Genomic DNA, 15352 nt, shown 5'->3' with positions numbered 1-15352 from the left:
AGGACTAGGAGAACGCCTAGTAAAGAAGGCCTTAAATTTACTTCTATCGAGAAGCTAAAGGCTGCGGCCATCAGTAGGTGCTCACACTGTTCTGGGTGTCTAGTGCAACTAAATACTTCCTGGAAATCTTACTGCTTCCTCCTGATGTCTGGGAAGTGAATACCAAAAGAGAAAGAAAGCAAGAAAATATTGCTTTACACATCCAAAAGGAAAAGCAAAAATAAAAAGTTCCTTCAAGAGAAAAAAGAAACAGTAAATAATCTCAGTATTTGAAATCTTGGCTCTAGCCTTGCTTACCTCAGTGACTACGGGACAGGTATGACACAAATCCTTCAGGGTAAATTTTGAATGTGACGTACAGGGTTTTCACCTTAATGAGATGTGTAAGATCAGAACCTATGAATCAAGCTATGATATGCCCCTAAGTTATTTTTTCACGGACAGCAGGTGAGCGGATGTCATTCCTCTGTTTAATCAGGAGTTAAAGCATTGTACAGTAATTCCTTATTTTCACAATATTCCTTCTGACAAAGATAATAACCATAAGAATGGCTCCCAGCTGGCTAAACCTGACATACAGGTTTTGTTAATAAAAAAATGCATGACTTAATTAATGAAACGGCTCTATTAAGACTGTCCCCCAATCTACCACAGTGGCCCCACCTACAGCTGAACTTCGCATGACCTATCTTATGCAAAAAGAATTGTAATAACTTGCTCTGGAAGCTGTTATAGAGGGAAGGTTGCTATAAAGGAAAAAATATGACTTAGAAATGCATATAACGCCCCTAGAGGAGGAAGTTTAGTATTTTCTCTTTTACTCAATGTTTTCTTTTAGAGTGAATAATTGAGATGATTTTGTTAAACTGTGTAAAATTATTTCATCAACAGCAATTACGCTTGATCTATTAGCACCTGATACTATCTATTGTCTAAATTGCTTGCATTCAATCCATGGGTAATGTCAACAGTATTAACGTCCATTATGGGAGCATTAGCTGAGTAAAAGTCATTTTTAAGTGTTCGACATTCTTGTAACCTTCCTCCAGCATAGTGTTCAAAAGAAGTATCATTATACCAACATCATCCTGGCTTTTTTTAAAGGTGTGTCTTCACCGAAGCCTGCAAACTCAGAGTCCTTAAACCAACAATTTACCTGTTTTGTTCTGGCAAGCATAAATCCGTAGCAAACTACTCACTTTACACTCCCCTCTGTTCCCATCTAGGTGTCCCAAACTAAATGGCTACCCAAATTCACCTCCGCCAACCTTGACAGGCGCCACAGCTTTGCTGAACCATTTTCCCCCCCCAATGGTGAAGAGCTGCACTGTTACAAACAGAAAGAAGGAACTCTGCAACATTTCTACAAAGTTTTATATAGATTTTTTTTTTCCATTCCCCCCGCCACCCCCAACAAACCCAACAGCTCCAAACCTGATCTAATGCAACAACTGCACTCACCTACTTGGAAAGCAGATACTTTTTTTCTCTCTTGCAGCCTCATCCTTATTTCAAAGGTTTCAAAATTCTTGCTGCCTTTTAGCAAAGGAAACATTATGAACTGCTTGAGATGACGTTCTCACTCAAAGCAATGAATGCCACAGTCTTCTCCAGAATAAAAAGCTACTTTCTCTCCTTGGAATAGTAACTTTACAGTAATTTAGAGGAAGCAGGAGAAACAGTTGGTCCTCAAATATTAAATGTATTAATGGGGCGCTCACAGTGTATGGTTCATCTAGAAAAGGCAGTTCTGTATCTGCGTTTCAGAAGGACCGCTGCAATACAATAGCGACTGTGATACATTTAGTCTTACCCTTACATTTAGCAGAATCTAATAATGAAAACTTAAATCAATGCATTTTCCAAAAAATGCATGAGTAGCACTATTCACATTTCACAGCTAGGGGAATCGAGAGGCAAAGAAAAAACATTCCAAAAGAGGCCCTCCATTTCCACTCCCCAAATGGAGACCTTTAGGGCTTGGTGTTTACAAGTTGCAGGGACTTACAACTCCAGATGAAAATAATGACAAAACTGAATATTCAAAGCAGGAGCTCCCCAAGCACTTTAGGATCACATATAAAATCACCCACTTCTCCAGTCTCATGTTGTTCTCGAAGTCCCACTAGGTTTTCTGGAAACCTCAGACCTGAGTATATGAATGGAGCATTTGGTACCACTTTCTCATTATGTGACACCAGTAGAAATGGAGCTTCTGGAGATCTCAGAACAATGATCCAAAAAAGAAGTGACACAGGTTATATAGGATGCTGGCTTGCTTAATAAAATGGTTTATGTGATAGTTTCCTTTCCTAGTGCTAGTTCTTCATGATCTATCCAGCCTTAAAATCACAGCACTTTGATGAAGACTTTGTGATGGCAGCTTCCTTATCCTGAAGTTCTGACTCATTTAGGTGATTAGGTGAACTCCCTAAACTTCAGGAGGTAGAACAGTAACAGAAAGAAAGTAAAAGGATCACTCCAGCACACATTTCGATCATGGGAGAACTCTCGAGTCCAAGGTAAACATATCCGTTCACAAGGAACTCCAGAACTGGAGAAACTAAGAGAAACAGGCACTTTTGCTATGTCCTGATGCTCTTAGTATAGACCTTTGTCTTGTTTTGCCCACTCTAGGGAAAATGAGTTCTTAGTTTTGGCTGAGGAAAAAAATGAGTTTGCAGGAATCTGAAGGACAGAGGTTAAAAATCTATGCCTAGAGCCAGTTCAGAAGTGATCTGTAATAAGAGCAGAGCAGATCACAGGATTGTTTAGATGGTGGACAACAAGCTTTAGGACACACAAAACAGGTATTTTACAACAAATGAAAACAAAAATCATCTTGCCAAAATAATTAGAACCCAGAATCTGATGTACATTTATCAAAAGACAGTAACATGTTGCCTATGTTTATGTCAAGTAAAATTCACTGGCTGTTCAGTCAAGCCTTCAGAGGGAGACCATGGGAAAAAGAAGTGGAGTATGACATTCTCTGAGTAACTATGGTGTGTGTGTGGCAGGGAAGAACTTCAGTTGCTGGCCCCATCAAGTCGTGACAAAAGGAATGTGAGAGCTGTTCCCAAGGTGAAAGGAGAGAGGCTGAACAATTTGGCTAATGGGATCACATTGAGCTAATGGGATCACCATGACTTGCTTTGCTTCTGTTGGTGCATATCAAAACTCTGATGTGTTTTAAAATGCATTCTAAAGCAGTATGCTAAATCTGGAGGCATTTTGGAGACAATTTACGTATCTTCAGATTTTGAGACTTGTATGGGAAGAGTCTACGAGGCAAGAACACTTCACGTTCAGAAGTTCACAAATTGTGAGAGCAGATTTTCCTCTGCCAGAGAAAGAAAAAAAAACCCGAACCCAAACCAGAAGGCTTGAACTTGTTAATATCTTATTAAACACACATTTATTGCTACTGCCCTCGCATAGACATGCGGAGGTTACAGACACTTCACGTTCACACAAGCCCCCAGTTTCTCTCTCTCACAAACTGGGGGTAGACAAGGGAATAAACCCAGCTGCACTGTAGCACGTTCATACTTGGCAAGCAACGACAACACTTGGGAATGCTGTAAGTAATATTATTCATTTCTAGAAGTTCTGGAAAACTTGCTTAACGTTCTGGGTTACGGTGCCCTGAATGTATTCTAGAGATGCTCCTGGGTCAACCTGTAAGGATTTAAAAATAAAATAGTACAGGTCAAAATGATGAAGCGTTGGTGCCTATATTTAAGCCATGCTCCAGTAAGTGACTGGCTTGTCAAAGCAGCACTTGCAGATCCTTTCCCAGCTCCCTAAGTGCAAACTCAGGTGCCTAAACTTACATATCCACGACTGGAAATTTTGGCCACGCTGTTTAACAGGCAGATCTTCTGGAAGGTCTCTTGTAACCAGATTTTTTTTTTAAGCCTCATATTATTGGACAGATACTGGCCCAAGTCCAATCCACAACTGCGAATCCAAAGAAACAGCTCAGAGTAAACCAGCAACATTATTAGCTTTTAAAGATTTCATTTTCAAGAACTCAAGACCCTTTATTGACTAATGAAAGGCTGCGTCCCCAAGCCCACAGACTTGCTTGGAACATTCTGTAACACCTGCCTAAGGAGCTTTGATCGCACAAATGGACTGTGAACTGCAGCTTCTTCTGACTCCAAACCCTTTCCAAAAGCCAAAGGGAACCACCGGCAGGGCAACTTTGAGACACAATTCAAGGCCTTGTGATGTGATAAGGCTGCTTTTATTATCTAGCACATCATTAGGTTTAATGACACCACAGATAACAGATACGCTAAAAAGATACCATTGTCATCTCCTATCTTGTAACAGTAATACCCAACCGTGACTTCACTTTGGTTCTACCCAACACTTCTTCCTTACTATGTTATTTTAAAAGAATAGATAAATGAAACAATTCTTTTCCTGCTGCAAGCACCAGACATACTAACAAAATAAATACATGACAAATCAATAATACAAAAGACAAATGAGGACTATTTTTTTTCAATACTTTCCTACTTTAATTTCTAAAAAAAGATACAGAAGAGAAGCAAACAAATCCCAAATAATCTACTGTATTTACAGTTTAGGCCATTGGCTGTTGGGCAGATACGAGTCCTGTTTGCACACATGAGTCTAGTTTGGCCAGCACTGAATACAAGTTTACACCGAAAAGAGAGAGATCCCTTACAGTTACGGCTTTTATAATGTTAACATTTATGAACAAATTTACACAATTGCTGTAAGTATTTCTTACTCTAATTTGGGCATCTCAAAGCTTATTTTGGGGCAATCGGTGTTTTCATCCTGGTGTCTACCGAATGGTGCAGACTCATGCTATTAACCCTGAAAGCTTGGAAGCAACAAAGATGTCAAGCATGAAGAAAAAATATTTTAATTACCAGAGCCAAGAAATTTTTCTCAAAATTGAAAGCAGCAGCCTTAAGAAAGCAGCAAAAAAACTGCATAAAAATAGCTCTCTTGATAACAGGAGAGACACAGTGGTGGATTCTGCGTGGCAGACCATGACTTTATTTGCTCTAATCAACAGCAGCCTCGGTAGGTTCAACCCTGAAGTTTACAGGACTTGAAGGTTTCCCTTCCTTCTGAGCTCTGATTCTTGGCCCTTTTTACTCGCTCAGGACCCTCATCACCAGTTGCCAGAAGACATTGTTACTACCACACACCACAACAGTGTATTTTTAATTCACTGGCCTTCGCCCACAGCACAGCTAGCTAGCAGTGTGAAGAGGGTGAGAGAAAGAAATGAATACAGCACTTCTGCATTGCTCAGGAAAACATTTGTGGGTGGCCATGGTCTACTCTATCACTGATACAGCACAGCTTTAGAGAAAAGACAACAAAACCAAACCATGAAGCGGCTCAGGCAGGGGAAGAGCTTCTCAGAACTCACTTTGCTGTCAAAGAAAACAGACCATTAGTGGGTCACTCAATGTAACTCCCTCCCCCTCCTCCTGTGGCTCTTCCTTCTGAACTCACAGCCAGAAAAGCTTCTCTGCCAGCGAGAGAGCAGCTCCGTACCACCGCTTACGTGCCTTCTTCGTGGTGGTAGGAAAAAAACAAGCTGCTCTCCTCTAGTTCTTCCTGTCGTGACTGTATGAACTGCAGCTTACAAACACAACCTATTACTAATGTGTTACGTTTTACACAAGTATTTGAGAGGCTCAGAATTGTGCAAATCCCAGCAGGCCCACTTATTCCCTGGAAAACTGTGGCTGAAGCTTTCAGGTCACTACCTACCCTCTCTAAAAACCTTCACACCTATGCTGAAAGAATTACCCATCCCGGATGAGTAACACATCATTACGCAACGTTAAAAAACTTCAGCTTCTAAAACGCAAGACCTTGATCATGTTAGTTAAAAAAGCAGCTTGTGGACAGAATGTAAAACCAAAAAATTTTCCAGGAAAAGGCATCAGCATGACACGCCTGTGGCAATTTCATAGCAGATCTAACTTAAAGAAGCAACTGAATAAAGAAAACGCCTTACTTTTGGCTTCTCTCTTTGTAAGCACAACAGGAGGGCAGTCTTCTGGCTCATGTTCTGTGACAAGCAGAGGACTTCTATTGCCACCTGAATCCCTAAATGCTTCCTAACAGAAGTTTTCCACTCCCTCCACTGCACGCAGGGTTAAGCTCAAAGTAAGAAAAGCAATGCTGTGTCTCGCACTGGCTGAAAATTGCTCATGTGGAAAGCCTTCTCACCAAATGAATATTTTATTTTTATTGGAAGATGTAAAATTCAAAACAAAAAATTACGATGGCTTCCTGTGGCAAATTTCTAAGTGAAAAATTTTCCTTTCACCTTGACATTTCAACTTGAAATGTTATTCTGTTTCACATCTTCAGCTGAAGAAAACTGAACTGAAACACATCAAAATGAACATTTTTTTATATTATTGAATTGACATTTTAACATAAAAACACATCTTGTGAAAAATCAACAAAAAAGTCCTCCTAACAATGTTATTACTTTATTTCTAAATATCATATTCATAACAAAACAAATTCCCTTTCATACAATATTTATAGGGCAAGCTGAATTCTCTTTTTGCAAATTGTAGATTTTCTTTCAAACTTCTCATGGGAAAATTTTTCTTTCAAACAGCTCTTATTACACACACAGTTTTCCAGGATTTCTTCAGCTTGCTCTAGAGAGGGCTGCTGCTTACCCTGTACCTGTTTTCCCTCCCTTGTTTTAAAGTAGGAGTATCTGCAATTTCACAGTCATAGATCTCTAAAGGTATTACAGAAAAATGGTAAAATCTCTTGTTCGGTTTATACACATAAAGCAGATGAAGCAGAGTTTAGTGCTGAGGTTCACCGATATTCATCCAGCACTTCAATGGCAGCACAGGGATCTGTAGCCTCTGGTCATACATCCTCTCCACCAGATAACCACATAATGTGAGATCTTTCTCACATTATATAAAATAGATATTAACTATACTCATCTCAACTTTCTAATTTTTACTGTTTTTCTACAAAAGTAGAATCCTTTGTATTACTAATCTACTCCAACCTCCCAGTAGCAGTCAGTCGGTTGTTCTCAGGAAGTTCTTCCTGAGACTTTAAACCTTCCTTCCAGTAACTCCCTTTCATTTGGCTTTAACAAATTTGAAAAACACCTCTAGCTATGTACATATTCCAAAAAGCACAGAACAAAACCATACTGACTCAACTTTTCAGCTAGTTGAGAATCCAAGGAAGTCATAATGGCAAACCGCAGAGAGCAGAGGAGCAAGAGACGGGGAAAGAATCAGCCAGGTGAAGGATTGCTGCTAACAGGAAGTGAGTGGGGATGTGTATACAGAGTCAGGAGACCATACCAGTGTCCAATAGCAGGAATTCCTTTCTATCAAGCAAATCCTTGCTCCTAGACAAGAGCAGAAACTCACCAGACGTGGCTCATCACAGCAAAACTGACAAGGTGAGTGGTGTTTTATTTCCAAGTTACCCCACTACACCTAACCACTAGGGAAGAAGTTTGCTCAAGTCTGATGAAACAGGCTGCCCAGAGAGGTTGTGGAGTCTCCTTCTCTGGAGAGATTCCAAACCCTCCTGGACGCCATCCTGGGTGACCTACCCTAGGTGACCCTGCTCTAGCAGGGGGCTTGGACTAGATGATCTCCAGAGGTCCCTTCCAACCCCACCAGTGTGTGAAATACAGGATAAGGAGTGGCAGAGTGCTCCTAGCTTTAATGTACTCGACGCAAGTGAGTGGTTGGTGCTCCCCTAATTTTCAAAACTTGAGAAGGCGAGCTGATGTAACACATGCCGTAAAAGAAGCAGTAGTAGAAACCAGCACAGTATGTGGTACAAATTAAAACTGCATCACAGAGTGTACCAGGCACTTTGGTCCATATTCATGCTGCCCATGTTTCTCCTCAGAACCACTGCTTAAGTGCTTCCTATTGGCAAAGCACCTGAAGCCAAGCACCTCTGCAGGCCAAGAGCCAGCCCCTGGAAACATTAGGCACAAAGATTTCATCAAATGTAGGTCAGACAGATCCGTGCCCGAGTCAAAAGTTGCACAAGGCAATCTGAGTCTACACATTCACCCCTGAGCTGGTTGCAGGGATGGCGTGGGGTGGCTTGTTGTTCCATTAGGCAGCTGGGATCTCTCACAGTTCAGTGCTTCCTCTCCCTCAACGTTTTTATAAATCACTGGAGCTGAGTAGGAAATTGTTTTTCCATGCTACAATTTTTATTTTTCCCAGTGAAATGGGAAAGATTTTCAAAATCACATCCAGGCAAAATGAGAAACACTCAAAAATAGTTTTCATGTGTGTCTCTAAATGAGTGGGATACAGAGGAAGCTCAGAAAGCACTCTGATAGCTATGACATTCCATCAGGAGGCAAAAAAAAAAAAAAAAGACACCCTCCCCAGCCCCCCAGTAGGTTCAGGTACTGCTTTGCCTTTTCGTTTCCTGTCAAACAGGCACCTATGGTGTGTACTGGAGTCTTTACCTCTGTGCAAATGGTCCAGTATTAACTGGAGTGCAGATGTGAGTCTGGTCTGCTACACTCCCAAGAAAGTTCCCTATCCAGTGATTTATAAAGTCCGTCTCTCTCTGACTTTATTATTGCTAGAAACTAGAGCAAATGCAGAAGGAGAGACAATAATCAACCTCAGGCTAGAGAACAAGAAGTCTGGGAATGGGGCAGAGGGAAGAGGATATTAAATCCAACTAAGTGTGAAATATATAAGGATAACAAGGTAGGGCTCTACCTCCACCACTGACCCACACCAAGACACTGAAATACAGCCATCTTGGGGGTGCCAGAAACTTCATGCAGCTGCTTTGCTAAAGCAGAGCAGCTCTCTGATCTGCTTTACCCACTTCAGCTGCCCGATCCAGTCCATGAAACAGCCCCCAAAGCCTGGACTTTCATCTCCCATAACACTAACAACAGTGTATAAGGAGACAGAAAGATGACAGAGAGGCTTATCAGTGGGAAAATGCTTATGGGACTATGGAGAGAGAAAGACCCACCAACCTAAAATCTCAATTCTTTCAGGGCTGCAGCACCCACTGCAAAGTGGCTCAATTACAGGGGAGAAGCTTGAACTCGCAGATTCTAAATCCCAGGTGCAAATTACCAGGGTGTTGGCTCCCCTCACCCCCACAAATTGACTAAAATTCACTGAAGCCTCCATGGGTGGCTCAGAGAAGGTGTGGTTTTAACCAATCTCATTTAAAAGAAAATAAAAACCCAAACATTTTGGACTAGTTTCAGTACTCAGTTAAATAACCAAGCAGGAAGAAAGCCTGCACGTTTAAAAATAACAAACAACAAACCACAAACAAGGGTTAAATCTTCATTCCTTGCACATCCAAATCTCCCACAGAAACCAGGGGGACTTTATACATAGAGAACAAAGTAAGAAACACAGTCTGGGTAGTACCTGAGATTTTTTTAGAATGATGAAAGACAAACAAAAACCTCAGTAATACTTTACAGAGCCAATGTTTTCTATATGTTGGGCTGTATCCAACGGCAGTGGGTTAGGTTCCTTCACAAGAAGACATATCGCACTGTCTCCCACCACAGAACAGATGCAAGCACCCCATCTCCTTGGTATAAACAGGAATCTCTCCTCTGCTTGGAAGTGGGAAATTTAATTAGCTCAAGATTTATGTTTGATGTCAGGTGTCTGAAACTCTTGGATAAAATAGAAGTAACTGCTGTGAGGACAGAGAATACCTAAAACACAAGCGCTGTCTTCTCCCTGGTCTCCCCCAAATTGTTCTGCAAAAAGAACAGTAGGTTTGTGCTGATATCATTATCCAGTCATTCTTCTTAATGACTGTAATTACACCATGGTATGTTTAAAGCAACTAATACTGAAATAACGACAGCAACTGCCAGAAAAGCAGTGAGCAGACAGGATGAAAAGAGCAGGAAAATGAGTCAACTGCCGTAACTGAAGAAGTGAGATAAAAAAAAACAGCCATGAAAGGAGCAGTCCTCTGAGGTAAACTGCAGGGCCAGGTGCTCCAGGTATCCTGTCTTGGCTTTAGAGGAAGGACTGAGATCACCACCCTGCACTAATGGTTGCAGCCTCACCAATCCCACTGTGAATGGGTTCCAGTTCATTTGGACTGGGAAGCTGGGAGTTAGAGCAGCCCAATCTCCTGCTGCACATCAAGTCCTCCTGAGTGAGGTTTGGACCAGAGAAAACTCTCAAAAAGACTGAGAGATGGCAGAACAAACAGTTGAAATGTTTGAGCAGGGGTTTGAGCAGGTCAAAGAACAGGAGGCTGGATATTTTGGCAGTTGTTCTGCCTTACTGTGGCAGTGACCCATTTGCTACTGCTGTGGCTGCGAAGCACACTGAATGCAAGAAGAGGATGAATATTGACATGTTGGGTAGAAATGATTTATAATCTTTTAATAGCCCTTAAAACTGGAATGAGAGGAAGAGTCTAACAGCAGGAACTACACCAGTATATATCCACGCAGAATTCACAGAGCACGGTTGAAAGGGTACCATCTTAGTATTATATTCTGTGATATCAGCCACAGAACTATAGAACAGAAGTAAATTAAACACACACCATTATATTCAGAGCTTGAATAGAAAACAGCTTTTTTTTTTCTTCCCAGGGCTGCAAATAATGCCCCACAAAGCATCTCTCTATATCTATTGCTTCTGTTATAGGGTGATTAGTTCTGTAATTAAAATGAAAATTGAGTTTGTCCCTGTGCTTGTAAGTCTTTAATTTGAGGAAATCATAAAACCCCTTCTTGATTCTCTTTTCCACATCTATGAATTTCAGCCTTTAAAAAGGTGAATCTCCACATCATTTTTCAAGAGACTTTCTGGCAGAAATATATGGACCTCCTTAAAAACAATCGTTATTTAGACCGCTTGCTTGTGGCACTTAAACATGAATTCCAGCTTAAGAATCAGGAGCACTGAAACTTTCAGATTTCAATTTTGTTAAACCTCTTCCACAGTTTATAGCTTATAAAAGTGATGCAGCTGGTTAGGCAGCAAGAAAACTGTTTGAAGTGCTGACAGAGAAGCTACCCATATTAATTAAAAGTTTGATTCTAAAAATATTTATTTCAGGTCATAGTACTTACTAGTTCAAGTGGTCTCACACTGAAGCTACTCTTTCATTATTGAAAACCATCACGTAACTGAAAACCAAGCTTCTTCTCCCATGGTAATCTTCATCTCAACTTCAGGAGAGTAAAAACTACTTCTAAATTAAATTTCATTTTCCTATTTCAAGTTTTTTCTGTTTGTTAGGAAATTTGCTGAGATAAATAGAAGTGTTTTCCCATTGTGACTTGCAGCCTGCAGCTATTTCTGCATCTCACATATTGCAACAGCATATTAGAAGAACCTTTGGATAAAGACTTTTTTGCAAAAAGTTTTCACTGTTCCTCCTCCCTGATGAACGTCACCCTTGGCCTGACTAAATCACAGAGGAGTCCCTTAAATTGCTATTGAAATAACTACTTAAACTTACTCAAAAGATGGCTAAATTTTACCTTAGAGCCTGGACATACCAGTTCTTATCCTCAACAGCTTCATTCAAAGGTGTGTGAAGTAACACAGACATACATGTTTTATACAGCTGGAGGGTAAACAATAATTTTATTGAAATGAGCATCACTTCATCTGACCCCAACACGAAACCTACCCAAAACTACACTTTTAAGTAAGGATAGTCCTGTATTTTTATTTCACTGTCTTATCTTTCTTTGCAGTGCAATGGAATAGAGGTGTACCTTCAGAAATGCACTTTTGAAACGTTACTGAAATAGAAAGAAACTGGTTATAAAAGTGGACAGACCACATAACTGAAAAATATGCAAGTAAAAAACTTGTGATGGTGTTCAAACAACGGAGTTATGTGAGAAAGAGGTAGCGGGATTAACGCTCCCTCATACTTCAGAACAGGTTATTTGGATAAAGCCTTCTTCAGTCACCGAGGACCTACGATTTGCATTAATCCCCAGCTTAAAGAGTACTGTGGTGAAACAATTCTATTAGTGAGCTAGAAATTCTACACTGCTCCTAACCGTTATGCAAATTTTCACTTCTGATATGTATATTTAGGTTACTCTCCAGAAAATGCTATTTTTCTTCCAAGACGTGACAGAAACAACACAAGAACAACAAACAGAAGCAGCGAACCTGCCCGACTTCCTTTGGAGCCAACTTCCTCTCCCTTCTGTGTCTGAATCAGATTCTTCCTCCTTTACTTTTTCCTCCTTTTCACTTCTATTTCCTTTTAAAGAAGGCTGGAATTGTTTTGGGATGTGTTTTCTTCTCAGAAAATCAAAAATTCAGATGCAAATCAATGTTTCATCATTTATCCTTCAAAGCCTCGCTTCAATTTTGTTCTGGATCTTTCAGGCCTTCCATGAAACTCCTCTTTCAGCTAAGATTCACTTTTTGCTTCATTTGCATCACAGTTGAGAGAAAAAAATTGAACGGCTTCAAACAGCAGCAGCTACCAGATCAAAGAACTGTAGAATAATTCAGGTTGGAAGTGACAGTGAGAGGTATCTAGTCCAACCAGCCTCCCTCTCAAAGTGTTACCAACTGTCTTCTTCTATGACAGGGTTACAGCTTTGGTGGATAAGGGAAGAGCAACTGACATGATCTACCTGGGCTTGTGCAAAGCATTCAACGCTGTCCTGCACAACATCCTTGTCTCTAAACTGGAGAGACACAGTTTTGACAGTTGTACCGCCTGGTGGATAAGGAACTGGCTGGCTGGTCACACTCAAAGAGTTGTGGTGAATGTCTCAATGTCGAAGTGGAGATCAGTGACGAGTGGTGTTCCTCAGGGACTGGTATTGGGACTGGCACCATTTAACATCTTTGTTCAGTGACACAGACAGTGAGATTGAGTGCACACTCAGCAAGTTCGCCAACAACACCAAGATATGTAGTGCGGTCAGTACACCGGAGGGAATGGATGCCATCCAGAGAGATCTTGTAGGGCTTGAGAGGTGGGCCCATGCAAACATTACTAAGTTCAACAAGGCCAAGTGCAAGATCCTGTACACAGATTGGGGCAATCCCAAGCATAAATACAGGCTGGGCAGAGAGCAGATTGAGAGCAGCTCTGAGGAGAAGGACTTGGGGGTGTTTGCTGATGAGAAGCTCAACATGACCTGGCAATGTGTGCTTGCAGTCCAGAATGCCAACCATACCCTCGGCTGCATCAAAAGCAGCGTGGCCAGCAGGTTGAGGGAGGGGATTCTGCCGCTTTGCTCTGGTGAGACCCACACCCTGCAGTGCTAGGTCCAGCTCTGGGGCTCCCAACATGGACCTGTTGGATTGTGTTCAAAGGAGGGCCAAGAAGATGATCAGAGGGCTGAAGTACCTCTCCTAGGAAGATAGGCTGAGAGAGTTGCGGTTGTTCAGCCTAGAGAAGGGAAGGCTCAAGGGAGACCTTATAGCAGCCTTCCAGTACTTAAAGGGGCGTACTGGAAAGCTGGGGAGGGACTTTTTACAAGTGCATGTAGCGACAGGACAAGGGATAATGGCTTTAAACTGAAAGAAGGTAGATTTAGGTTAGATATTAGGAAGAAATTCTTCACTGTGAGGGAGGTGAGACACTACAACAGGTTGCCCAACTGCTCCAGGAGGCCCTGCTCGAGCAGGGGGGTTGGATGAGATGACCTCCTTGTCAAGCTTAATCAATCTGTGAGTCTGTGGGTCCACTTCAGAACTCATTAGAAAAAAAACATCCTTGAGGACAGTGAGACAGGAGATAAAAATCTTTCACTTTTGACGTTCTGAATTAGTGTGTAACTTGTATAACTTAGTAGTGATGCAATAATTCTTGCCCCAGGGGATATTCAGGTGAGCATTTCCACACCTTATGGTTAAATCTTGCAAATGCCATCACCAAACTTACAGTGAAATTTTGCCTGTTCAAATTAAGGGCTGCAAGTTAAGATCATGGAACATTCTAATGGTGGTTCCTGCAAGTCATTATTGCCAACATTTTTAAGATTTAAAGCATTTACATGAGTAAACTGCAGCTGCTGCCTAAAACACTTGTTAAATGCTGTATGTTAGTGCAAACTTGGTAAGCCAAGTCGAAAATATAACTAAAAAGTCAATGAAAAATCTCCTGCAATGTGCAGAGACAAACATGAGCAAACTTAATTTCTGAAATATCAATTCAAAAACTGCATTGCAGTTTTTAAATTATTCTACAAAACCCATGTAAGTGAGTAATAGGGGCACGATAATAAATTCTTTCTAGCTTGGTAAAACATACCATAATTTGTGCACACACTAAATACTGACCAAATTCATTAAAAGCAATAATCGCAAATTGCTTGGGGTTTCTATTCACTATTAACAGGCTTTAAATAAATGCCTATGAGATTTAGGAACAAAAGTTGGTTTTGAAACTTCCCTCCAAGGTTTTAATAAACTTAATGAGAAGGGGAAACTCAAAAAACCTCTAGAAAGCCAAGCATTTTTCACTTGTAACTGCTGAAACACTGAAAACACACACAGTCCTGCTCCTTCAAATACTTTTTAGTCATACCTAACTAGTCCTCTTCATTTCCAATGAACATAATATTCACACTACATTTATTATTTACCTCTGCAGCCCACATCCCTCATCACAGACATTCAGCCTTCAGAGTCACAATTTTCTGCTGTGTTGATGCCAGTTCTCCTGCCTTTAACCTGCTGGCAGCTCTGTATCCCCTCTCACACAGGAGGTCAGGATGAAATGAGAGCTGTAACCCAACATCACTCCATAAAACAACCTAACTCCTTCATTGGACCACACAGAGCTTTTCCTTAGGGACTAAAACCCACTGATCTATGCAAATGTTCAGGGCAGCCCACCTAAATTAATGAGGGAATGGCTATTTCTCTCATTTTACATACTGCTACAGATCGCAGGGAATTAAAAAATAGATATTAAGACATACGTACTATAGGGGGGTTGAAAAAGAAAAGGGATTTTCTTTTAGAATTACAGATTTTATTATTTTAAAAATCTATGTTGATTAAGTTAGGCACGTGCCAGCATCGGGGAAGAAACAAGCCCTTATGTCAACCGGTTCTTTTGTCCTTGTGGTGTTAAGTGAACGTGTTGCTATTACCCAGCTTTTGCATTTTTATGAGAATCAACTGCCAGGCACCTACCCCTTCCCTTAGGAGAAACTAACAGAAAATGCAGGCTATAAGAGAAGGACTTCTATTTCAAAGAGGTGGTTGGTGAGCAGTAAAGCAGAAATGCAGGCCTTGATTCATGGATGTATTCACATTTCCAACAAATACCTGTTTGATAAGGCCATTTCCTCACTCAC

The 15352-nt window shown here is 40.9% G+C and overlaps 1 protein-coding gene across 1 annotated transcript in view; it reads right to left on the bottom strand.

Annotated features, from left to right (window-relative positions):
- MIPOL1 (mirror-image polydactyly 1) overlaps positions 1-15352 on the bottom strand; it is a gene marked incomplete at its 5' end in the record, with an annotated part of 132295 nt that overhangs the window by 31613 nt on the left and 85330 nt on the right. The gene's annotated exons all lie outside the window — the stretch shown is intronic.

This window comes from Buceros rhinoceros, unplaced genomic scaffold, assembly GCF_000710305.1.
Source record: "Buceros rhinoceros silvestris isolate BGI_N320 unplaced genomic scaffold, ASM71030v1 scaffold12752, whole genome shotgun sequence".
NCBI lineage: Eukaryota > Metazoa > Chordata > Aves > Bucerotiformes > Bucerotidae > Buceros > Buceros rhinoceros.
The sequence above is the reverse complement of the archived record's forward strand: the minus strand, read 5'-3'. Positions and strand labels throughout refer to the sequence as shown.